Source organism: Myotis lucifugus, unplaced genomic scaffold (assembly GCF_000147115.1).
Source record: "Myotis lucifugus unplaced genomic scaffold, Myoluc2.0 scaffold_48, whole genome shotgun sequence".
Classification (NCBI taxonomy): domain Eukaryota; kingdom Metazoa; phylum Chordata; class Mammalia; order Chiroptera; family Vespertilionidae; genus Myotis; species Myotis lucifugus.
The window spans coordinates 3981802-4005040 of record NW_005871096.1 but is presented as its reverse complement, the minus strand read 5'-3'; the positions used below and the strand labels follow the sequence as shown (position 1 = coordinate 4005040).

At 40.3% G+C, this 23239-nt stretch overlaps 1 protein-coding gene across 9 annotated transcripts in view; it reads right to left on the bottom strand.

Moving 5' to 3' along the window:
• The window catches only part of APBB2 (amyloid beta precursor protein binding family B member 2), a 256229-nt gene that overhangs the window by 208989 nt on the left and 24001 nt on the right, over positions 1-23239 (bottom strand). For 8 of the 9 annotated variants that reach the window (XM_014455588.2, XM_023753627.1, XM_014455591.2 and 5 more), the window contains exon 2: positions 11122-11227. The exons of the other annotated variant lie outside the window; for it this stretch is intronic. The gene's annotated coding sequence lies outside the window, so the exon portion shown is untranslated. The remainder of the gene's footprint in view (positions 1-11121; positions 11228-23239) is intronic. 9 annotated transcript variants of the gene reach the window in all.

The window sequence follows — 23239 nt, the reverse complement described above, 5'->3', positions numbered from 1 at the left end:
CTTGAAGTCCCTATATGAATGCCTCATTTGATTAAAATATTTCAACAAAAGACACGATTTAACAGAAGATTTGGCGGGGGGATCTGAATGTAACAACTTTCCATCCAGCCATTTCTTTAAATCTCTGACAAAGCCTCTGTTCTAAAGAATTATTTCTTTTACTTTCTACTTAGAGAACAAATGAAAATGCATCTGCATTCAATTACCATTGCTGTGGAAACACTGAAACTCTAAATCAAAACTACTGATGATGCCAAGATTTCCTCGAAGCATGCCAGGTCCCCTAAACACTACCCATCATCAGGATAACCTTTAAATGCCCTTTCTCATATGGCGATGCCAGCCATTAGTTGTAATTAAAGCTCATTTTGTTGAAATCAACTTATTCCTCCCTACATCTGATTCTTTTCAGCTACCACTCATTTTCTCTTTCTACTAATTATAAGAAATCAGACACTAGTGTATTGTGTAATTTTACTGGTACTACAGCCACATTAAGTTAATTCCTCAAAGTAGTCTGGATGCTATAAAGGTTTCCTTTAAAGATATAGACCACCAACAAATTCCCTTCTTAGCAGGGTGGCCATTTAATTTACCTTCCAAACCAGGATACATGATATTGAGAGGGAACATTACGAAATATAATAACAGAAAACAGGCAGAGTCAGGATTGTCCCAGCAAACCAACATGTCTGGTCACCCTACCACATACTTAAAAGCCAAAAATCTCAAAAATGAAATCAACACCGTGGTTGGAAAGAGGGCATAGAGGGTTCATGTGTGAACAACAAGCCAGAAGAGTCCAATTAGACGATCAAAGGCAGGCTGCCGTCTCTCCCAAGCACCCAAACTCAACGGCAGGTCCAGATCCTCTGAACACAGCTCCTCCCCACCGTAGTTATTAAAACAGTTTGCACATGTGAAGTAAGTCTGTAATCTGTCATGTCTCCCCTTGCTTATTTATCGGGGGGTTTTTATTGCCAATCTCACATTCCTCCTTGATGTTACCCAACTAATCCCCTCCCTATGAGCTTCCTTCCCCCGATTTGATTTCCCATCGCGGAGCCAACCAACCAGAGGTATTGGCACTTGCTACATGCCAGGCACTGTGCCTCCTATATGAAATGCAGAATCCAAAGCTGAAACAGACAGTCTTTGCCAGGTGATTTTTCAAATCTGTGTTTGCAACACTTTACTTAAAACTCAATATAGTATCACTCCAACCTCCATCCCTGCCTGTTCTAAGGAGCCCGAGCAAGGGGTACAATTGCGAAGTATTCTAGTGAAGCCACCCCTCTGTTGATTAATTTAGTATATATACTGATGTAAAAGAATAATAAAATAAACTTTTGTTAAGGTGTCAAAATTTCCACATCTTAAAATTTTTTTATAAAATCTCTCCCAACCAAGCTGTAGCTGGTTTGGCTCAAGTGGCTAAAGAGCCGGTGTGAGGACTGAGGGATCCCAGGTCAAGGGCACATGCCTGGGTTGCGGGCTCGATCCCCAGTAGGGGGCGTGCAGGAGGCAGCCAGTCAATGATTCTCTCATATCATTTATGTTTCTATCAATGACTGTGATGGCAAACCTATGACATGCGTGTCAGAGGTGACACTCGAACTCATTTTTTTGGTTGATTTTTCTTTGTTTTGTTAAGTGGCATTTAAATATATAAAATAAATATCAAAAATATAAGTCTTTGTTTTACTATGGTTGCAAATATCAAAAAATTTCTATATGTGACACGGCACCAGTTAGGGTTTTTCAAAATGCTGACACGTCGAGCTCAAAAGGTTCGCCATCACTACTCTATCTCATCATTAGTGTTTCTCTCTCTCTTTCCCTTCCTCTGAAATCAATTAAAAAAAAAAATCTCTCCCAACCAAGACACTGCAGCTTTGGGGGGAGCAAACACTCTTCTTCAATCATTGTTTCCTCCTTGAAGCTGGTGAGGACTCGACCGTGTCTTGCCCACCACTGACTCTGCAGCACCTTGCAGAGTGCCTGGCACAAAATAAGCACTTGGTAAATACTAGGTATCTGCCGAATGAATGAATGAACAAAAGGTTCAAGGTTAACCTCTTTTTTCTTGATTCCAACTCCTCAAAATCTTTGTTCCATTGATTATCTCCTCTTAAAAGGCAGCTTTGGGTGCAGCCAAAAAAACCCATGTGTATTTCCCGGACACTTAATAGCAATGTAACCGTGAGTAAGTTTTCTGATCACTCTCTATGCCTTGTTTTTCTTATCTATAAAATAGAGATAGCACTATCTAGTTTGCAAGGTTTTTGTGGTATTTGTGAGATTTGAAAACAATCTATGTAAGGGGCTAAGCAGGAATCACACGAATGTGAATTGAATGAATGAATAAATTGCTATTCTGTTCTGTGGCTCCAGATCAAAATGTAACCATCAAAATCTAATTTGCCACAGCTGATCTTTATTTAAACAATAGATATGTTTGAATAAACATATTACAACACAACTGGAGTCTGTCTGCTGGTGAACATCAAAGGAAGAGTTTAACATCTGCTTTTAAATGCAGGAAAACAACAATTAGTTTAACAAGTGAAAGGAAAGGTGCACAACCCGATTTTATTCCCCCACCGAAGTATCCATATGTTAAGGGATTACCAGCGGACTGAAGCTTTTTGTGGGGGGAGGGGACCCTGGAAATGGTTTTTTAATTCTACGTTTATTGAGAGCTCCTGCTTTTTTCTGTGAAGAATGCACAAGCCTAGTTTGCCCTACGAGAAAGTGTAAACTCCAAGAATAAGATTGGGTTTGGGGAGTATTTTTATCCGACGTGCCTGCTTTTCGAGTAATCCAAGATATAAAACCTCAAGAGGGCATAACATCATGAGTCTTTGTTCGACTTCACATTTATGCACACGTTTGTTTTTGCAGTAGAGCAATGTTCTGAGGCCCATTCTGCTGTTCTTGCATCTGAGGCCCATCCTGCTGTTCTTGCATTTCCCGCAGGCTCCCACGCGCTCCATTTCAAGCGCACCTGAACTCGCCACCTACTGAGGCTGCTGGAGCTGTGTAGGGCCTTCTCTTCCTCTTTCTCAGGAGCAGCAGAGAGACAAGCTAGGAAACATCCCTGGGTCTGGTTTCCTTTCTCACAGCTCACTTGGGCTGTTCTTCTGGAAGATGAAAGAAACCCTGAGTTTCTCAAAGCCCAGAGCCAATGCCAATCTGGGATAGCATTTTCCATTTTCTTAAAAGCCATCACGTTCTATTGTCCTCAGGCAAAGAGTATGAAGCACAACCAAACCTGCCTCCATAGAGTTCACGAAGGAGATGCACTCGTTATAAGAGAACATGACCTCTGCTATGACATCAGCAAAGACTCGCCCTGAGATAAACATGGGCTGTAACAGTGAAGCGTCGAATCTGTCCTCCGCGCTCACACGTTGGGCTCCTTAAAGCACAAGCGGCTCCCGTCAGGATGTGGATTCCCCCCTAAATTCCCAATGAACCAGCAGCACATGAACCAATCACGACAACCTGTTTTCTTACCCATCCTCATCTGACAGACTCTTTCTCGCCAAGGTCACAGAGTTCAGAAGCAGAGAGAAGCTGGATGCAAACTTAGGCAACGTGACCCCGGGGCCCTGATGATCTGCCCTAAAGGAGGAAAGCACATCTATCCGCTGTCTCAATCTGCACCCAGCAGGGACCAAACAAGAGTGACCTTCAGCAAAAGGGCTCCGCATGAGTTTACAAACTGAGGTCCTCACCAGCATGAGTGACAGTGTAACATGGTTCCTGGGCTCAAAATGATCATTCAAGACATTTGACTTTTATATCCGGCACAACGATGCAGCCAAAAGCACGGCTTCACAGCCTGCAAAGAGGGCTTGCAAAAGTGCACTTTGATCTTGGCTTCAGTCTTTGACAGCAAGTCACCAATTATTTATCTGATAAAATGGCAATTAGGAATTTCCTAAAACTTTAGCAATCAATCCAGATATCACACTAAAATCCAGTGACTCCTTTTGTTTTATCATTTTTAAATTCTCACCTGAAGATATGTTTTTATTAATGAGAGAGAGAGGAGGGAGTGAGGAACATCGATCGGTTGCCTCCCATATGTGCTCCAACTGAGGATAGAACCCACAGCCTAGGTGTGTGCCCTGAAAGGGAATCAAACCTGCCACCTTTTAGTGTACAGGACGATGCTCCAGCCAATGGAGCCAGGGCAGGTGACTCCTTTTACTTCACTTTTACTGCAACGGAAGCCTTACTTACATAATTAAAAATTGTTGAATTTTAGGACACAAAATAATTTTAGAGATTTACCACTTTATCTATGCATAATTTAGGGAACAGAGAGTTAGGAAAGACCAAAAAAAATTTAATAAGACTACATCCCATTCCTCAGGATCTCACAGTCTAGTAAATTAAACACAACATTATATGAAAACTATGACCCAATTCAAGTGGAAAACAATAAAAGATAAAATCAGATTATGTCATCAGAGAGATTCAAGTTGGGTTTTAAGGGAGTTCAACATAGAGCACATACTTCTAAGCACAGCACTTCAGCACAGCTGTTAAGAGCATGAGAGCCACATAGACCTAGGCTCAAGCCTTGATTATGCCACTCCCTGGCTGTGTGACATTAGACAAGTTATTAACCACCTGAGCCAAAGTTTCAAAATATCTTTAAAATGAGGCAATGACATCTACCTCTCAGAATGGATGTAGGATTAAATAAGATAAAACATGTAAAACTCTTAATAAGTTCTCAGGACACTCTCAGGGTAGCCTGCTAGCAGTGGCTTCCAGCCCCAGGACTGTTATCTGTCCATCTTGCCTGCCTAGCTCCTTTTCTCACCAATGCCCCTTAACTGCTCTGTCCGGGGCCCTGCTAGATCCTATTAACTCTCCCTTAATGATGAGGAAATCGACTTTGAGAGGACGGGGAACATGCCCAACATCATAGTCAGGAAACAGACCATCACATCCACCTCCAGACTCAAGCCTTAGGGTACATGGTTATTTCTTGATCTAATCTCTCCTATTATTTTATAAGCAATTTAAAAGCAAGCAGAGCAGCTTGTTGCGAAAATTCTTAAAGGTGCAGGCCCAAACCCAAGAGCACACAGCTTGGTGAATAACCTGCTGGGCCATTATCCGTCCCCACCACCACTCACACGTACCCTTGTGGTCAACAATCTGCAAAACCTGGCACGGCAGCCCTGTGTCTCCAGTTTCCTCTTCTTCAGTCTATACTGCAGCCTGCCCCCAAGTGACCTTTGCAAAACTCCCCTCCAGTTATGAAATGTCTTCTACTGTAAAATTCTCAACATTATATAGAGCAGCAGTTCTCAACCTGTGGGTCGCGACCCCTTTGGCGGTCGAATGACCCTTTCACAGGGGTCGCCTAAGACCATCCTGCATATCAGATATTTACATTACGATTCATAACAGTAGCAACATTACAGTTATGAAGTAGCAACGAAAATAATTTTATGGTTGGGTCACAACATGAGGAACTGTATTTAAAGGGCCAGAAGGTTGAGAACCACTGATATAGAGCTTAAAAAGCCCACATCTCCAGCATGGCACACACAGGCCTTCCTCATTCTGGCACCGAGGCTTTGCAACCTGAGCCTACCCTACGCTGCTCTCCAACACGCCCATCCCCAGCCACTCTCTGAACACCCATGAGCCTCCATTCCTCTATGACCTGGGGCATGCATTTCCTGCAGCCCCTCCTCTTCTGCGCTTTTCTGTCTTCTAGCTCAGCCCTGAGACTGATTTCCCTGCAAGCTCTTCAGTGCAGCAAACACCTTTCCCAATTCCTCAGCTGAAATGACTGGCCCTCCTCGGCAGGCCCGGAGCATGTGTGAGTCCACCTTCCCCACCAGCTCACTGGACTCAGGAGGATCCTGCAAGAGTTAGACAGATAGAAATTGGAATCCTAACTCTAACATTTTCTAGCTGTGTGAATGTGAGCAAGTTCCTTTGCCCCCTGAGTTTCAATAATCCCCAATCCAGAAATTACTGGGAAAACCAAGTGATTAAACACTATGGCTTCCATACTTGTTCAGACAGTGGAGCTACACTAAGGGCAGAACGCTATTAAATCTTGATATACTTAAAAAAAGAAAAATAAAGTCAATCTTGATATGTTTATTTGTATCATGTGAACTAAGAACTCTACTAGGAGAAAGTATGACTACATTAAATGTATACAGGTTTCTAAATATAAAAAATATACATGTACACACACACATACATGTTTTTAAAATCATCATTCTAAATTTATCAATTAAATGCTTGTGATTTGTTTAATTTTTTTCCCATTTGCTAATTTAACTTAACAAGTAGTAGCAGGTACCAAAAGTTTAATAAAATATAATGGAAGAAAAAAATGTATAGATTAGAAAATTCTATTCATAACTTAATTTGGAGGGGATGGGTCAATAAATATCATTACTTAATTTTACTAGCCAAAGACCTCATCTAAGACCACCCATCCAGCCCACTGCTCGGCATACCGTACAAGCTGAATAAATGTTATTTGAGTTCTGAATTTGAAACTCAAGTTAAGTTCCTTGAAAGCAAGAGCATATCTCATTAATCTTTGAATAATGAGCTCCTAACACAGTGCCTGGCACATAGTAGTTGCTCAACAGATGTTGGCTTAATAAATAAACTTAAAATTGAGAAAGCATGCAAAGGTCTCTAAAACATTTTGCATCTCCAATTAATTTGAATTCAAATTTATTCCAATACATTATATCCCAAAGTCTATAAATGTTCCTTCTGTACCCATTACCTTATCTGAGACAGAGTTTCTTGCGAGGAAGAAATATGTAGGTAGAATCCTTCCTTAAGAACAGAAATATTGATGGAGACAGCTAAGCGGGAGGAACATGTCACCTGCATTCTTGTAATAGAACAAAGGGCCCAAAGAAGACACAATGCTTTATACACAGTACCTGTCAGACAGTAACACCTACAATTTGAACCACATATTTAGCCCCACGAGCCTCCTATTCAGAAGATGTCTGGTTACAGTAAACACTGCAGAGATTACAGAAGGGGAGTCCTAATCTATTCTCTGTTTGCAAATGAAAAACCTAGCTATTTCTACTCCTCTCTAACTGAAAGCCGGGGCAGCCTCAAATCAACATAAAGCTAAGATCCAACAGTTTCGCTTTCACTAAGAATGATATTATAGATCAGGGGTCCTCAAACTTTTTAAACAGGGGGCCAGTTCACTGTCCCTCAGACCGTTGGAGGGCCGGACTATAGTTTAAAAAAAACTATGAACAAATTCCTATGCACACTGCACATATCTTATTTTGAAGTAAAAAAACAAAACGGGAACAAATACAATATTTGTATTTGCATGTGGCCCGCGGGCCGTAGTTTGAGGACCCCTGTTATAGATAAATATTTATTAGGATAGGGCCCTGGTCGGGTGGCTTAGTTAGTTGGAGTTTTGCCCTGTGCACCAAAAGGTTGTGGGTTCAATTCCCGGTCAGGGCACATACCTAGATGGTGGGTTCAATCCCCAGTTGGGACTCATATGGGAGGCAACCAATCGATATTTCTCTCTCACATCAAAATCAATAAAAACATATCCTCTGGTGAGGATTTTTTTAATTTATTTATTAGCATAGGAGTTCATTATTTATTGTTAAATGGAAAAAAACAAGGTACCAAATAATTTATGGCATACTCTTTTAGTATTAACATAAACATATGCACGTATTAAATAAGATAATAAAATAGAAGCTGTTTTTTTTACTTGTTAATCATCCATGGCTAATTTTTCAAAAGTGTATCTATATTTTGTCAACATTACAGACTCAAGTTTCCAGAAATCGACCTCAGATAATTAAATAAAAATACTTGAAACAGGGAAGACTTGAAAACATATTTGTGATTAAGAAAAAAATAAAAGTAGAGGACAAAAGGGAGTTAAAGAGAAGTGCGGAGGTGGTCTGTGGTTCTGAATTTTCCCTAAAACCGTGGGCTTGCCTCCTCGAAAAGAAACCAGTCACCAACACATGTAAGCACCCCTGAGAGTGTACAAAGTACTGTCAGCACCGTTTGCTCATGGCTTGTAAATTTCAGAAAGGATGTCCCTCCTCCTCCCTTAATGATCACTTCCACATAACTATTTCTTCAGGACGAGATCCATGTGGAGCATACTTTTATACTATAACCTCCTTCTTTTATTTTTTGCTAGCTTAAAGGTGAATTATGAACATCCTTTGGTGCATATAAAAATTCACCTATGACATCAGGTTTAGTGAGCAGAGATCTGTTTGCTATGGTCCCTCTGGCAACACAGTGTCTGTCTTAGCTTATTATTGTGATCAAAAGTCCTATAGCTACCTTGCCTCCACAAAATGGAAAAATGACTTTTACAACAATGTCCCAAAGGGAATATTTTGGTATAATGGAAGCAAAATATTTCACCAGAGACTATATTAAATTTTCAAGAGATCCTAAATGATTTGAAAGGCTGTTTAAGCAGCTTACTTTCTGAGACTAAGTTCTATCTCCAATCCAAACACCACTGCAAATATCTGAATCCTGAGGCCCAGAGAATTAACCTTTTGTCCTTTTCATTCCATTTCTGTGAACAGATTGGTGACTTCCAACATAATCCTCTTTCAAATATCCTTACAAGTTGGAATAACAACTATACCAATAGGATTTCCTTTATTTTAAGGTCAATATGTGAATATAAGACTACAAAATTTAAATAAATAAAAACTGCTATCATTTTTTAAAATTCCATTGCCAACAGTATTTCACTATTACAATATTTCACTGGAGCAAAGCAACTGTTTTGGGAGGAAATTTTCAAAGTCCTTCCTTTCAATGGACTATATGAGCAGAGACTCGACAGCACTCAGAATTATATTCGTGGTGTGTGAGTACTCTATGTGTGTGTATAGTATTTTTTCAATACAAATAGCTTATTAAACTTCAAATGGGGTTCATAGTTAAAGACCCTTACCTTATTATTATAATTACTACCAAAAAATACACAATTTAATTATAAGTAAGTTTATAGTAAATACAATCTATATATATAAAAGGCTAAGTGTCCGTCCAACCGGTAGCTATGACATGCACTGACCATCAGGGGGCAGACGCTCAACGCAGGAGCTGCCATGACACACACTAGCCATTTAAAAATAAATGGCACCACGGACCTGGCGCCAACAAACCAACACTCGGCTTCCCCCAAGTAGGACACAGGCTCCATCACCACCCAGGAGTGACACCCCACCAAAGCGCAGCCAACGATGTCAAGATCCCATGGTGCAAAATGTGGCCCACAGCCCAGCCCAGCCCAGAAATGATCATCGCTGTGGGCTCCGGGTAATGATGTCACACAACAACTCCCGGCTTCCTCTCCCTAGCGACTAGCCTCCTTGCAGTTTCTTCAGCCCAGGAACGCGACTTGCTTTATAGCCAGGTGCAAACATTTTACACTTTAACCAAATGTCTGTGAAGCAATTTCCCATGCCTCATCTCATTTGATCCTCACAGAAGTCCTGGAGTAGGTAGATAGGAGACTCAGTGGAATTCTATTTTCTTTTTATTCGCCTATTTTCTTTCTAAAGCAGAGATTTAGAAAGTTTAGAAACTTGACCCAACTGAAAAGAAGTAAGAAATGGTGGACCTTGAAAATGACTTCAGGTTGTCTCACTGCGCAGAATATAGTCAAATACTGCTACGGTTAAATATTTTACCCTTTGTTCTTCCTGCGTGATCTACAATAATAATCTGCTTCCTGTTGATATTTACTGCTGTGTTGCTGACAATTATGTGAAAGAGAAGCTGGGGTCCTTCACTGTGCTGGAAAAAGTTTAGCTAAATCAGAAAGCAGGTCTAATTAATCAAGTTTATTCTATATCTATAAAAGGCTAAGTTGACTCGCACATGCACGATACATATAAAGCTCTCACTGGCGCTAATTGCATGTGTGTTTCAATCTGTCATTGTCGATCATGAATTTGGTTGACACTTCTATTATAGAGAAAGGGCGAATAGCGATATTAAAATATTTCTTCTAATTAATTTCCTTTCAATGAGCATGAATCTGTGCACCGGGACACTAGTCTAACAATAAAATCTGGTATTATTTAATGTTTCTATAGAACTTCTAGAGCAAAGTTCTTTTCTGCCTTGTTTTACTTTAGCTGCTTCAACTAGTTCATTTGTACTATCAAATATGTAGAGGAGCTGTAAGACACAAGGCATACTTAGTTTAGAAAACTACTTAGTAATTAAATGCATGCACAGTTCCTATTGTCAATGATATTGTTCCTGAAACATGCCAGAAAGAAGGTGTGTGTGTATGTGTGTGTGTGTGTGTGTGTGTGTGTGTGTGTGTGTTGTTTTGCTTGCATTCTTATGGGCCATGCATGCTTCCAAATAGTATCTACAGCAAAGTATAGTGACTGTATTATTTTTAAGGCCCATTTTACCTTTTCAAAAATATCAGAGAATAAAATTAAACTTTATAGTCTCAAGCAATTTTTTCTAAAAGATAGCAAAACCATTCATACAGGTGTCTCAATTAGCATATCTGAAAGTCCCTCAAAAAGGTATAAAATAATAAAACCGTCAGGTGCACCAAATCTTCCAAGACCAGGCTACATGAAGAACATCTTGAACAAGTGACTCTACATTTTGTTTTCCCTTCCAGACAAGAAAAGAACCAAAAGGCTTTCATTCTTATTCCAAAAATTCAGGATCAAAGAGCCCATATAAAAGTCTAAAATACCTGAAGCTCATAAAACTGGACTCACTTTTCTGTCACACCACATTGCATCCCTTATTTTTAAAGTTTAATTCATCTACTGCACATCAAATAAAAGGCTTTATTACAACCTTGAGGACTCAGTTTTTGAAACCCAAAGGAAATGGCACAATGCAGAGAGTCATCCAAATCTCTTTAGAAGGTTTTTTTGAAAAGGTCTCCTGAGTCCCTTTCCATGTTTCAAATCCATAAGAATACATAAAACTTACAAAGCCAGGACAAGAAAGAAAGCAGAAAGGGCACAGACCCACTGTTAACTTTCTGAGAGAAGTATATCGGAATTTTTTTTAAAAGCTAGTTAGAAAATGACTTACTTTTCCCAGATCTTTGGTACAAAGCTCAAAAGGCAAGTTCCTTTCTCCCACAAAGTCTTGTTAATTAATAGCAATCGCTCAGTGAGGTCAGGCAGCCCAGATGTATCTAAAAATTGTGTAGAGACAAAAATAGTTAAAATTCAAAGTCAGATTAGAAATTAAAAATCAACACATCCCATTGCTATTCACATCCTCTCTGCATAATTAAAGTGTAGATTTCACTGAATAGCTAAATGATGAGTTTTGTGAGCTACCTTTCTTCCAGAACAATACTAACAAGGTTTGCTAAATCTGGACCGCTTTTTGATCTGTTGTCTTATTAAAGTTACTAAAGCAGGAATCAGCGAGGCTTCTTGGCAACCATTCATGGTAAAAATGTCCTTCTCAGGGAGTCATAAAGAGCAACTGAGGGTGGATCTGGACTTCTAATTATACCGAGACTTGGGAGGGCAGGTCTACCGCAATCACACTTGTGCCTGCACCACCGTCCAAAGGCGAGCTCATCTCACAAACACAGAGGCAGTTTGAACAGACGGGAGCAATAACAAAGAAAATCACCAGCAACTTATGCCCTTCAGATATATCCCCTTAGGCACCCTTCCCTGCAGCAGGTGGGAATAAGAAGAGTCCTGTTAATTTTTTTCTAATAAAACAGAAAATCCAACAATCTGCATGATAATAACCTGATTTAAAACGTAAGTTACTTCCCCAACAATGCTGTGAATGAATACATACATAATAGCTCATTCACAAGATTACAAAGTTTGAGACGGTGAAACAGATGCCACAGGTAAACCATAACCTCAAGTCTGTGCTCTCCCATTCGGGGCCTTATGTTAGATGTAATTCTAAGAAGCGTGATGAACTCCTCTGTGAGCCAGAAGAGGTTGAAAAATAGGTCAATTAGAAGACAGGAAGAACTGCTACAGTAGCGGTCGTAACTGAAAAGCAGGCAGAATCCCAGGAACATCAATAGACATCTTTTATTATTATTGTCATTGTTACTGCCAACACTCATAGTGTTGACTCTCATGCCAGATTCTTGTTTTGCACGTATTAACTCTACACAGGATAGACACAAGCAGAATATCTCCTCCACTTCACCGTATTACCACACAGTATACTCAATTCTGCTAAACCTTGTGTTTGTTCCAAGACTGATACAGTAGGAAACAATTTGAGCGTAACTCGAATTTCACATTCGTTTATGCATCATTTCATTGCAAGCAACGCTGGGTAACAGCAGAAGACTGCACCCAGGTAGAACCCAGATGTGTAAGTTTAGATAGAATGCAAAAGTCCTGCCTCACACATGCACTAGTGGTCTGTTCCCACAGGCGTGCTATGAGCCACACCCATCCACATCGGGTGCCCCAACCTTCCTTCAGATTTCAGGAATACCTCACAGGCTGCAACCCTTCCAAACCCTCAGACAAGAAGAGGTCAGGACTTTGTCAAGGTAAAGTGCCATATTTATTTATTCCTTAACCAATTAATATGTGTAAAATTGTGCTACAATTTGTGATCAGTTCCTATCTTTTTTTTTTTTAATGTATCACTAGTAAACACTGATAAAGGTTTTTGAGTGCTATGTCCCTGACCCCATTTATCCCGTAAGTGTTGTGTTGTGGGTTGGGTTCTACTGCATGATTTTGCATAGCATTGTGGTTTTTAGAAATGCGTGCATCACATTTTAGCAGAACCAATTGTACAATAACTAGTGTTTATAACAGAGGTGGGGAATGTCCACCCCACGGGCTGTATAAGGCCCTCGAAATCATTTGGTCTGGCCTGCCAAGGCATTAGAGGTGAGTTAATTAAATATTTGACCAAATACAGCGGGCTGATTTTTAAAAAATATATATATATTTTTATTTCAGAGAGGAAGGGAGAGGGAGAGAGATAGAAACATCAATGATGAGAGAGAATCATTGATCAGCTGCCTCCTGCATCCCCCACACTGGGGATCAAGCCCGCAACCCAGGCATGTGCCCTGACTGGGAATTGAATCTTGACCTCCTGGTTTATAGGTCGTTGCTCAACCACCTGCCAGTCGGTCCAGCAGGCTGATTTTTAAGTTGATAATTTTGTATGGCCCGAGAATGATGTTATAAATATCCAAATGGCCCTTGGCAGGAAAAAGTTCCCCACCCCTGGTGTATAAGATTGCTTATGATTTAAACCAGGAGTTGCATTGTGATTTTTCAAATCTTTTCATTATGTTAAAGGGAATAGCAGCATATATAATACAATGTTAGAAAGATTCTCATTCACAATGTTTACAATTACCAAGTATGGACTCTTAGGGTCAGTTTCAGTTATGTGAAAAAATTTATTTCTGAGAAGTCCCCTAATGGTGTTAGATAAATAAGGTGTTACTGCACCATTCTTTTCAGACCAAGATGATGGTGTTATAAAGATAGATTCTTGCATATAACAGGGCTTAACCGTAATTGCTGGAAAGGACAAACTTTAAATTAGTTTATTAAAAAAAGACTCTGAATTTATCCTTTAAAAAAAGTGTAAATTATACATAAAGATATATACTAAGAAGTTTTCTATTATAAGTAATATCATTTCAAGCAATTTGAAAACTTTAAGTATCCAACAATGGATAAAGAGATTTTTTAAATCTGTAAGGCATTTAAGTGGGAAAATGTTTTTAAGTAGTGTTCGTGGGAATGCAGACTATAAGGCAAAATGTTCACTATGATACCAATTTTGTTTCAAAGTATTTACATCTAGAAAAAAAACTAGAAGTAAAAAATAAGTCAACATGTGAATAGCTGCTTACTAGAGATAATAGAATTAGAGTAGAATAATTTTGCTTTCTTTGCATCTCCCTGTGGTACCCAAATTTTCTACAATAATCCTATCTACTTTTCCAATTATAAAATAACAATGTGCTATATAAAAATAAGACTGAGCCATTTGGTGGAAAAATCTCTTTTTATCCCCACTTTAATTTCACACACGAATCCAGACAACAGAATGAAGGCCAGCCCAAGACCCAGGACACCAGGAGCTTTCTCCACAAGTATTAACAGATCTAGTCTTACAACTGTACCCTTAAAAGTATTTTCTAACTCACAGTTCAAGGGCAACCCAGCCCCAACAGGGATGTGCAAAGTATATAAATCCATTACAGAGTCCAAAATATAATTTGCTTTTATTGGCTAAAACAGTCATGAACTTGGTAAAATCCAGATGAAAGATCTTTAAATTATATAATTGTATACAAACTGTCTTAATGTCTGAAGGAAATTCTATATTGAATGAAGAAATTATGTTCTGGATAAAGCTCCTTTCAAACAAGAGCAAGATGAAAGAAATACAAGGAGTGATGGATTTGGGCACAGGGATGAACGTTCACTTGGGCAGTTTTGTTTTTTTTTAAATATACTTTATTGTTTTTTTACAGAGAGGAAGGGAGAGGGATAGAGAGTCAGAAACATCGATGAGAGAGAAACATCGATCAGCTGCCTCCTGCACACCCCCCACTGGGGATGTGCCCGCAACCCAGGTACATGCCCTTGACCGGAATCGAACCCGGGACCCTTCAGTCCACAGGCCGGTGCTCTATCCACTGAGCCAAACCGGTCAGGGCTCACTTGGGCAGTTTTAAATAGAAAGTGAGAACAGAGAGATTGATCTTTATAATCTCCAAAAGAACTCAGTTATATTAAAAATGTTCCCAACCACGCCCTAACCGGTTTGGCTCAGTGGATAGAGGGTCAGCCTGCGAACTCAAGGGTCCCAGGTTCGATTCCAGTCAAGGGCATGTACTTTGGTTGCGGGCACATCCCCAGTGGGGAGTGTGCAGGAGGCAGCTGATTGATGTTTCTCTCTATCCCTCTCCCTTCATCTCTGTAAAAAATCAATAAAATATATATTTTTTAAAAATGTTCCCAACCACGATGGAATTTGACTTTGAAAATAATCCATTTGCCAAAAGCGGTGACTCTTGAGTCATGAGTGCATTTAGTTAATCCCATAGGCTGAAATCACATAAGAACTGAATGGTGATAGTACTCAAGAGTCAAATTGGCCCCCACCCACCTGAGTTCACTCACCTGCACTTGTTAGCAGCACATTTAAATGATGTGTCCCTTTCCATTTTCAGTTTAACCTTCTCGCATATCATACAGCCAGTAACTATTTTGTATAGAGCAGCTGCTTTACTATGACTCTCCATTCTCAAAAAATGTACTGAAGATTAAAAGTCAGTGTGTATGTGTGTGTGTGTGTGTGTGTGTGTGTGTATGTGGTTTTGTTTCATAAAACTACAAAGCATCTGAAAGATTAGATGTATGTACACCTGAATAATAACCATATTCCTGCTGCACAAAGCATAGATGTAGTAGTCGTTACTTCTTTGTTTTCTTTCAAAAAATGCTGACTTCCATAAAAAAAAACCCACAAAAACAAAGCCCTTCTGTTTCAAATCTGCTTTTGTATTTTTAAGCATTTTCATAGGTTCCCTAAGCAAATGGAAACAAAAGCTACTGGCATCGTGTTTTGTTTTGTTTGAAAGAACAGAATAGGCAAATGAACATTTTAATTATGCTATTACTTATAAAAATAGATCACAGAGGAGATATTGAGTTCCAGAAAAATCAGTCAGTTCAAGTTCAAGATCCCCCTCGGAGACTATCATTTTATCAAATGCATGGTGATTACTTTGGAAAATAACTTGGGAATTCTTGGTTTCTGTGTCTCACAAGTTGCTGCACATAGGCACTTTTAATAATTTGCAACCAAATATTATAATTAGCAAGTAAACTCAGATATTATACTCAACTATGAGTACTCAAAAGAAAATCTATGAATTTTAATTTTTAAAGGAAGACATGCTGAAATATACACCCATCTCTACATGCCTCACACTGACTGAAAATGTAGAGCACTGAGGAACTCTCAGTATGAAACCTATATTTCTTAAATTGCTGCAAGAATTAGCATATGCATAGCTCAGGGGAATACAGTCTCGTAGCATTACCGGATATTAAAAAAAGGGCAACCAATGTTTTCAGAGTCTACCTGGAAAACAAGCAGAAATTGTTTTCTCGGGCTCTCTAGTCTCTCCCTGGGCAGAATTCCAACATAATCTAAATTGGTCTTTGGCACCATCGCAGGTCATTTTTTGCATCACTGTGCCACTTCCGGTCCAAAGCCCAAAGACCTTCACTTTCAATGACCTCCTCCTCTCACTGGTTCTTTCCTTCTAATTTCTAAACTCCCAGTACTTCCATGGAATATTTTAGCAGAAGTTCAAGGGTGGGGGAGCTTAAACAAATGATGAGTGACGTTTAACTTTTTCTGATTATATGCATATTTAAGGAAAATTACCCAGATTTTGGTTTCTAAATATTTTAGCTCTTTGGAGAAATAGTTGGGTAAAGGCCTGAGCTAAGTAAAGTACAAGATAAGCCTAAACATCTTTTTATGCCAGAAAGCAAGACATGCTCAACTATTAATGCAGACATGACAAAAAGACATAGGAGCTGGTCATCATTTTGAACAACAAAATGATATGGATGAATTAGAACACACTGAATAAAAAAGAACCATTTACCCATAGATATTCATGAAAAAGAGGATAGTGGGAAGCTCATCTTTATTTTAAAAATTCGAGCTAATAAACACCAAAGAATAGCAGAAATAGAAAATCCTACTTTACAACCAGCGAGGCAATTATTGATTCACTCAAGGATCATTAATGGATGCTAAAGCCACAAGGGGAAAGGTTGCTGTGGGACAGGACACGCAGTCTCGGAGTATCACCCCGCAGAACACTTACCACTTACCTAAGAGAAAAGGTACCTTGAGCTCAGTTATAGGATAACTGAACGTATGTGTCCCCACAGGAGCTATGTGGTATGTCTGTCAAAATGCTTAATCTGTATGTAACCAAAGTAACAAACAAATCCAGATTGTGGTACTTTCTACAAGACAACTGTCTTGGAATCTTCCAAGATATCAGTGCTGGGAATGACAAAAACAAAACAAAACAAAAACAGGGTGACTGTTTTAGATGGAAGGAAACAAAAAAGACAAAATGCAACAAATGACTGATGAGTCTTGGATGAGGAGAGGGGTTAGAAAAGACATTATTGGAATAATTTAGGAAGTTTAAGTAGGTATTCAAATATTATCTATATGTGAGATAATATTTCTAGGTGATAATAGTATTACCAGTTGGGTGGAAGAATATTCTTACGCTAAAGGTCCTATCTCTACAACTAATTCAAATGGTTCAGCAAAAAAAATTAAGTGTGTGTGTGTGTGGAGAGAGAGAGAGAGAGAGAGAGAGAGAGAGAGAGAGAGAGAGAGAGAAACAGAGAGATACAGAGATAAAGCAAACTTGGTAAAATGCTAGCATCTTCTATGGCAGGGTAGTGCTAACATAAAAACGAGTAACCATGGTTACTTCAGGCTGTATCTATTCTGTATAAAGAGAGATCATAAAAGAGCTTACGGTTGAAAGGAAACTGACACAAATAGGAATACAGTCCACTGGTGTTAGAGCATTCAGTCCATTTTTCAAAAAACTTTTTCCATTTCAGAATTCAAAAAAATTTTTCCGATTCACTTCTGTTCTGCAGCAATTAATGGTTGTTAGCTGGGAGAGGGAGATTGAAAAAGAAACCCAAAGGAGAGGAAAACAAGGGTCAAGATTAGCAACAGAAAAGTTCAGTTCTCCTGCACCCATTTTGAAGAAGAGTTAGGTCTCCAGGTTTTAAAAGCTCTGCCTTGGTTCCCATCTGACGAGAAACCCAGTGTGGGTGTGGGCATCTCCAACGAGGCAGAAAGAGCCCCTTAGCAAGATGTACACTGACTTCATCCCGTGCCCACCTCTGGTCAAGCATAGAACAGGGCCAGGCACCTGAATTACAAGCCTTGTGAGCAAACACACATCCCAGACCCACAGCTTTCAGCAGCTGCCCCAACTCAATGTGTCTGACACAGAATTTCCTCCCCCCAACCACCGCCACAAACTTGATCGCTCGTTTCTGTTACCTCTTTCCTTCGTCTATCCAGTCTCAAAACTGCAGCTTTATCTTTTACGTCAGTTCCCAATGGTCCATTTTTCACACCCTTCTTCCTCGTCCACATCCTCAAAGCCATGTTGGCCACAAGGTCCCTCAGAGTCCAGGCAGAAATGACCTCTCTTTTCTTTGTTCTTTCTCAATATTTCTGCCTATGGCACTCACTCGGCACTTTTTAAAAATCTCTTCACCACATAGCATTGATTCTGCACCCAAAGCAAGCAAGTGCTTTGCTCTGTTACTTTATTTTAAATCACTGCAATTCTGTGAAGTAGTTTATGTTATTTTATCCCTACTTTACCCAAGAAATGGCTACGCAGACAGGTGAAATAAACTTGTTCAAGGTCACGAAGTTGTGAAGCTAATATTCAGACCCTGCTCTTCAGGTTCTACCCCAATACCAACGTGCTTCGTATTGTCATTTATAGTTTTAAACATGGTCTCCTGTCCTTAAATCCAGCAAACCATCCTTGAAGGAAGGGATACAGCTTATCCAACTTTGTGCTCTCTCCAGAGCCAAGCATGCTTGTAACTCATGTTCACTGATTCGTATTTCAAGACTCAACCCAGAGCCCTGGCCAGTGTAGCTCAGTGGTTGGGCATTATCCTGTGCACCAAAAGGTTGCCAGTTCGATTCTCGGCCAGGGCACATGCCTGGGTTGCAGGCTCCGTCCCCAGTGGGGGGCATACAGGAGGCAGCCAATAGATGTTATGCTTCTCACATTGATGTTTCTCTCTCCCTTTCTCTCTCTCTAAAAATTAATTTAAAAATTTTTTAAGGAAGACTCAGCCCAGAGACCATTTGTCTTTCTGACTTCCAGCCCCCATCCCTACAGAACGAACCACTCTGTCCTCTTGGCCTCTGTATGCTTCTACTGCAGTAAATGCAAACCTTTTTTCCCACTGAATTTACTGGGTGACATTGGTCACTAAAATCATAGAGGTTTCAGGTGTGCAAGCTTGAACTACAGGGTGCACGACAGCCACATGTATGCCTGGAACAGAGTAGGCACTTAATGAATGCTCAATGAATGAAATGTTTATGCATGAGACAGTTGGGTTTCTCAACTGGGTTGCTATGCCTTGCTAACAAAAATTTATGATCTCATTTTTTATCTTTACCATATATGGAGTGAATTATTTTAGACTAGAGGAGCAGAGGGGAAATGGAAAAGAACAGCGAGTACAGGTCTTGGCCCTTTGGGGCATGTCCACTTCACCTGCTGCCCGGGGTATACTGTGTTCTAGAGCTTACAACTTGCATGTGTAATAGCATTCAATACAAATTACGATTCAGTATGTCTCAGACAGAGCCCAAGATTTCACATTTCTAACAAGCTTCCAAGAGATGGTAATGTAGGTGATCTATAGACAGGCTTATGAGTAGCAAAAAGTTCTAGACAGTTGTAGTGAAATGATGCCCATTTAAAGAGATATAGCCCAGCCGGCATGGCTCAGTGGTTGAGTGTTGACCTATGAACCAGGAGGTCACAGTTTGATTCCCAGTCAGGGCACATGCCTCCTCAATGGGAGGTGTGCAGGGGGTAACTGATCAGTGATTCTCACTGATGTTTCTATCTCTCTTCCCCTCTCCCTTCTTCTCTGAAATATTTTTTTTTTAAAAGAGAGAGAGAGAATGTGAACTAAAATGACAAGATATAAATTCACTGACTGTTAATGCTAGTTGTCTCTGGGTTTCTGCTTTCTGCTTTTCTGTAACTCCCTAGTATTCTATAATGACTCTTGCTGATGGAAATAAAAATTTTAAATGCTAAATATACATGCATAAAAACCTGTAGAGTTGGACCTTTTCACTCTGCATGCCTACATCTTTATTTAAGCAACAAATATATTTAAAAGGATTAGACTTTGGAGATAACAGGTTGGTGAATTTAGCAATTCCCTACATACTCATTTTAACATGCAGATTAACATAAAACAGCAATTACACTTAACAAGCAGCCACTACCATAAGCATTGTTTTTCTCAGGTTCCTTTCCCTTAATAGAAAGAGAAAGAATCCATTCATTTGGAATACAATAAAAGGCAAACCAAATTAAGGACAGAAGACAAAACAAGCAGGCGCTACCCTGAACCTCTTCCAAGTGGGTCAATAGAACCGCATGCAAGTTAAAAGCGAAGTGAAATGCTTAAAAGCGAAGTGAAATGCATGCGTTCTCCCGGCAGAGACAGGGTGGGCTGGGGTCCACAACAAGGTTGAATGGAATAAATCAAAGCAGCACTCGCTGAGCACCTACAAGAGAGGTAGAAGGAGATGACCCTCAGAAGAGCCCCAATTCCAAAGCATAACTAGCAGAGGTCATTAGGAAAAGGCAAAGAAGGGTGCGCATCTGCAAGAAAACATTCCCCAGGCACCCAGCTCCCCTCCGGTGGCGTTCCATAGGATGCCAGGGCTATTCTGCAATTTGTAGAAGCTGCAGGCCTGGCAGGTGGGCATTTCACACCCGCTCCAATACCTGCATCAATTCCAGACACTTGCCCAGCCACACCTGTCTGTGCCTCAAGGAGGCCAACAACAAAGAAGGAGCCCAACCGCCCTGCCCCATGGCATTGTCGGGGCCTTCTGGTCGGAGTGGAACTAACCAGGCCCTGCATCCTCTGCTTTCCAACTCACTCTCTTCCAACTCCCAGGTAAGAGTTTCCCATCACAGGCTCCGGGTATTCATACGACAATTGTACCTACAAGTCCTAACTGATTTGGGGGCTTAAAGAAATATTAAGAAACTCACTGTGAAACTACCTGCAAGGATTAGAACTCAGTGTCTGGAAAGATCCTATATACAACGGAACTGAAAATCACTTCTGTGTGTCTACCTAGTAGCTTTAAGGAAGTGCTTTCATAGCTTTGAGGTTTAGACACACTGGACATTTGGCTCAACTGGAAACAAAGTGTTATCTATCTCTGTTATCTCTGTTGAATTCTGAGAGTCGAAGGCCAGACACTCCAGACAGGTAAGCATATGCTGATTATTAACATGTGATCACATGAGATTTCAAAACTAGTACCAAAGTCATCGTCTTCCCTGGGGGAAATCTGAATTTACTTAGACTTCCTTACATGTATTTTACTGAAAGTCAGCGTTGTTTTTATTTTTAATTACATCGATGATAGGTGGGGCAGGAGAAAGGGAAGACCACCATAATCTTCTCAGTGCCCCAAAGCTTAAATGGCTTAATACCTTAGTTGGAATTTCAAATTTAAAGAGATTTAAGAAGCATGACCAAAAAAAAGTAATACATGGTCTTTTGCTTGGGTTCTGGCTTTTAAAAAATTTTAATGCTGAAGACTTGGGGGATAAATTTGGGAAATTTGACTATGGACGGTTAGTAAATGATATTTGGGAACTATTGCTAACTTTGTTAGATGTCATAATGGTATTGTGTTTACTTAAGGCAGCTTCCTTATTTCTTGGAGATGCCTGCTAAAATACTTGGTGTGCCGTGCCTGCACGGCCATAGGTGAACCTGAGCTCAGGCCCCTGTTCCCCATACTCAGGCCCACGTTGGGCGCCATATATGCCTCGCCAGCACAGCCAGGTTTGGTGAGCCTGAGAGGGGGCGGTGAAGGATTAATAAAAGACAGACAGAAGAAAGCTGGGTCTGGGTGGGACGCTGTCCTCTCTGATGGAGAGCTAGCAACAGCACCTCGGCCTGTAAGCCGAGTCTTTATTTTATAGCCAGATTCCACGAGGCAAAAGTAAGGGTGTGGTCAAGATGTTTACAATGTTCTCCTGGGTTTCGAATCTACTCAATTACATGCACCTGAACTCTATCAAGCCCACATCACTCAGCCATGTGGGACCACAGGTTGGGACCATAGGTTCAAGCTAACAACCATAGCCTTTGGCTATAATTGTGCTGGGACTTGCACGTGGCTTTGCCACGAGAGGATTGTGCCCTCTCATTAGTCCCAGGCTTGAACCTGTCCAGATGCTGAGGCAGCTCTCCACAACTTAGGGGTAAAATATCATGCCATCTATTTATGTCCGCAAAAACATAATATGTATAAATTTACACAGATGAAGTACGTAGAAAAGAATGTTAATAATTGTTAAAAGTAGATGGGGATTCTATGGGTGTTCATCATTCTATTCTTTCTACTTTTTTCTACATTTGAAAACTTTTAGAATTAAACGTTTAAATTTATAACAATAAAACATTTACGACCTTATAGTTTTATCTCCCTTATCCTATTGTCTTGCCACATTAGACTACAGTCCAGCTATCGTAGATGATTATCTTTCCTCCCGAAGACATTCTGTCACACCTTCCCACCTCTGACCCTCTGTGTGTTATATTCTCTCAACCTGATATATTTTCTCTCCGGTCAAAGTCATTTTGGTGAGAGTCAACTGATTCTCTTAGGTCCATTTCAAATGCTGCCTTTTCTAGGAAAACTTCCCTAACCCCCCAACTTTATGCATTGCCGTTTTCTGACTACCCGTAACACTGGGTACCTCTCAGCATACTGATCACTTTCCGTCTTGCATGGCAAAAACTGAAGCTGACATTTATACACAGCTTCCCCTGTGTGAGGCCGTGGTCTGCCTACTCCCACATGTGTTCTTTCATTTACTTATTTTATTCCTAGCCCACTGGGATAGGAACTATTATCACTCACTTTTCACAGGTGAGGAAACGGGCTTTCAAAGGCTGGGCAACTTACCCAGGTCACCAGGTGAGTAAATGGCAGACCCAGGCTTCATTCCAATGGAGCCCCGTCGGCTCCCAAAGGCTTAAGCACTCAAGTGCATGTCATTTGCTCGGTGCCCTGACCCTTCCCTACTACACATAACCATGGGAGGCAGGCAGAGCACCTCACTTACTCATTCCCTCAACCAATCTTTGTTGAAAAGCCTCTATTGTCAGGAAACAAGGGCTCGACGTGATGGGATAAAGTGGTGAGTGGAATAGGGCAGCTTTTGACCCAGATAAAAAAATAAGAAAATTTGAACAAACTATGGACTTTAGTTAATAATAATGTATCAATGTCGGTTCATGAATTGTAGCAAATGATTGTAGCAAATGTACCATATGAATGTAAGATG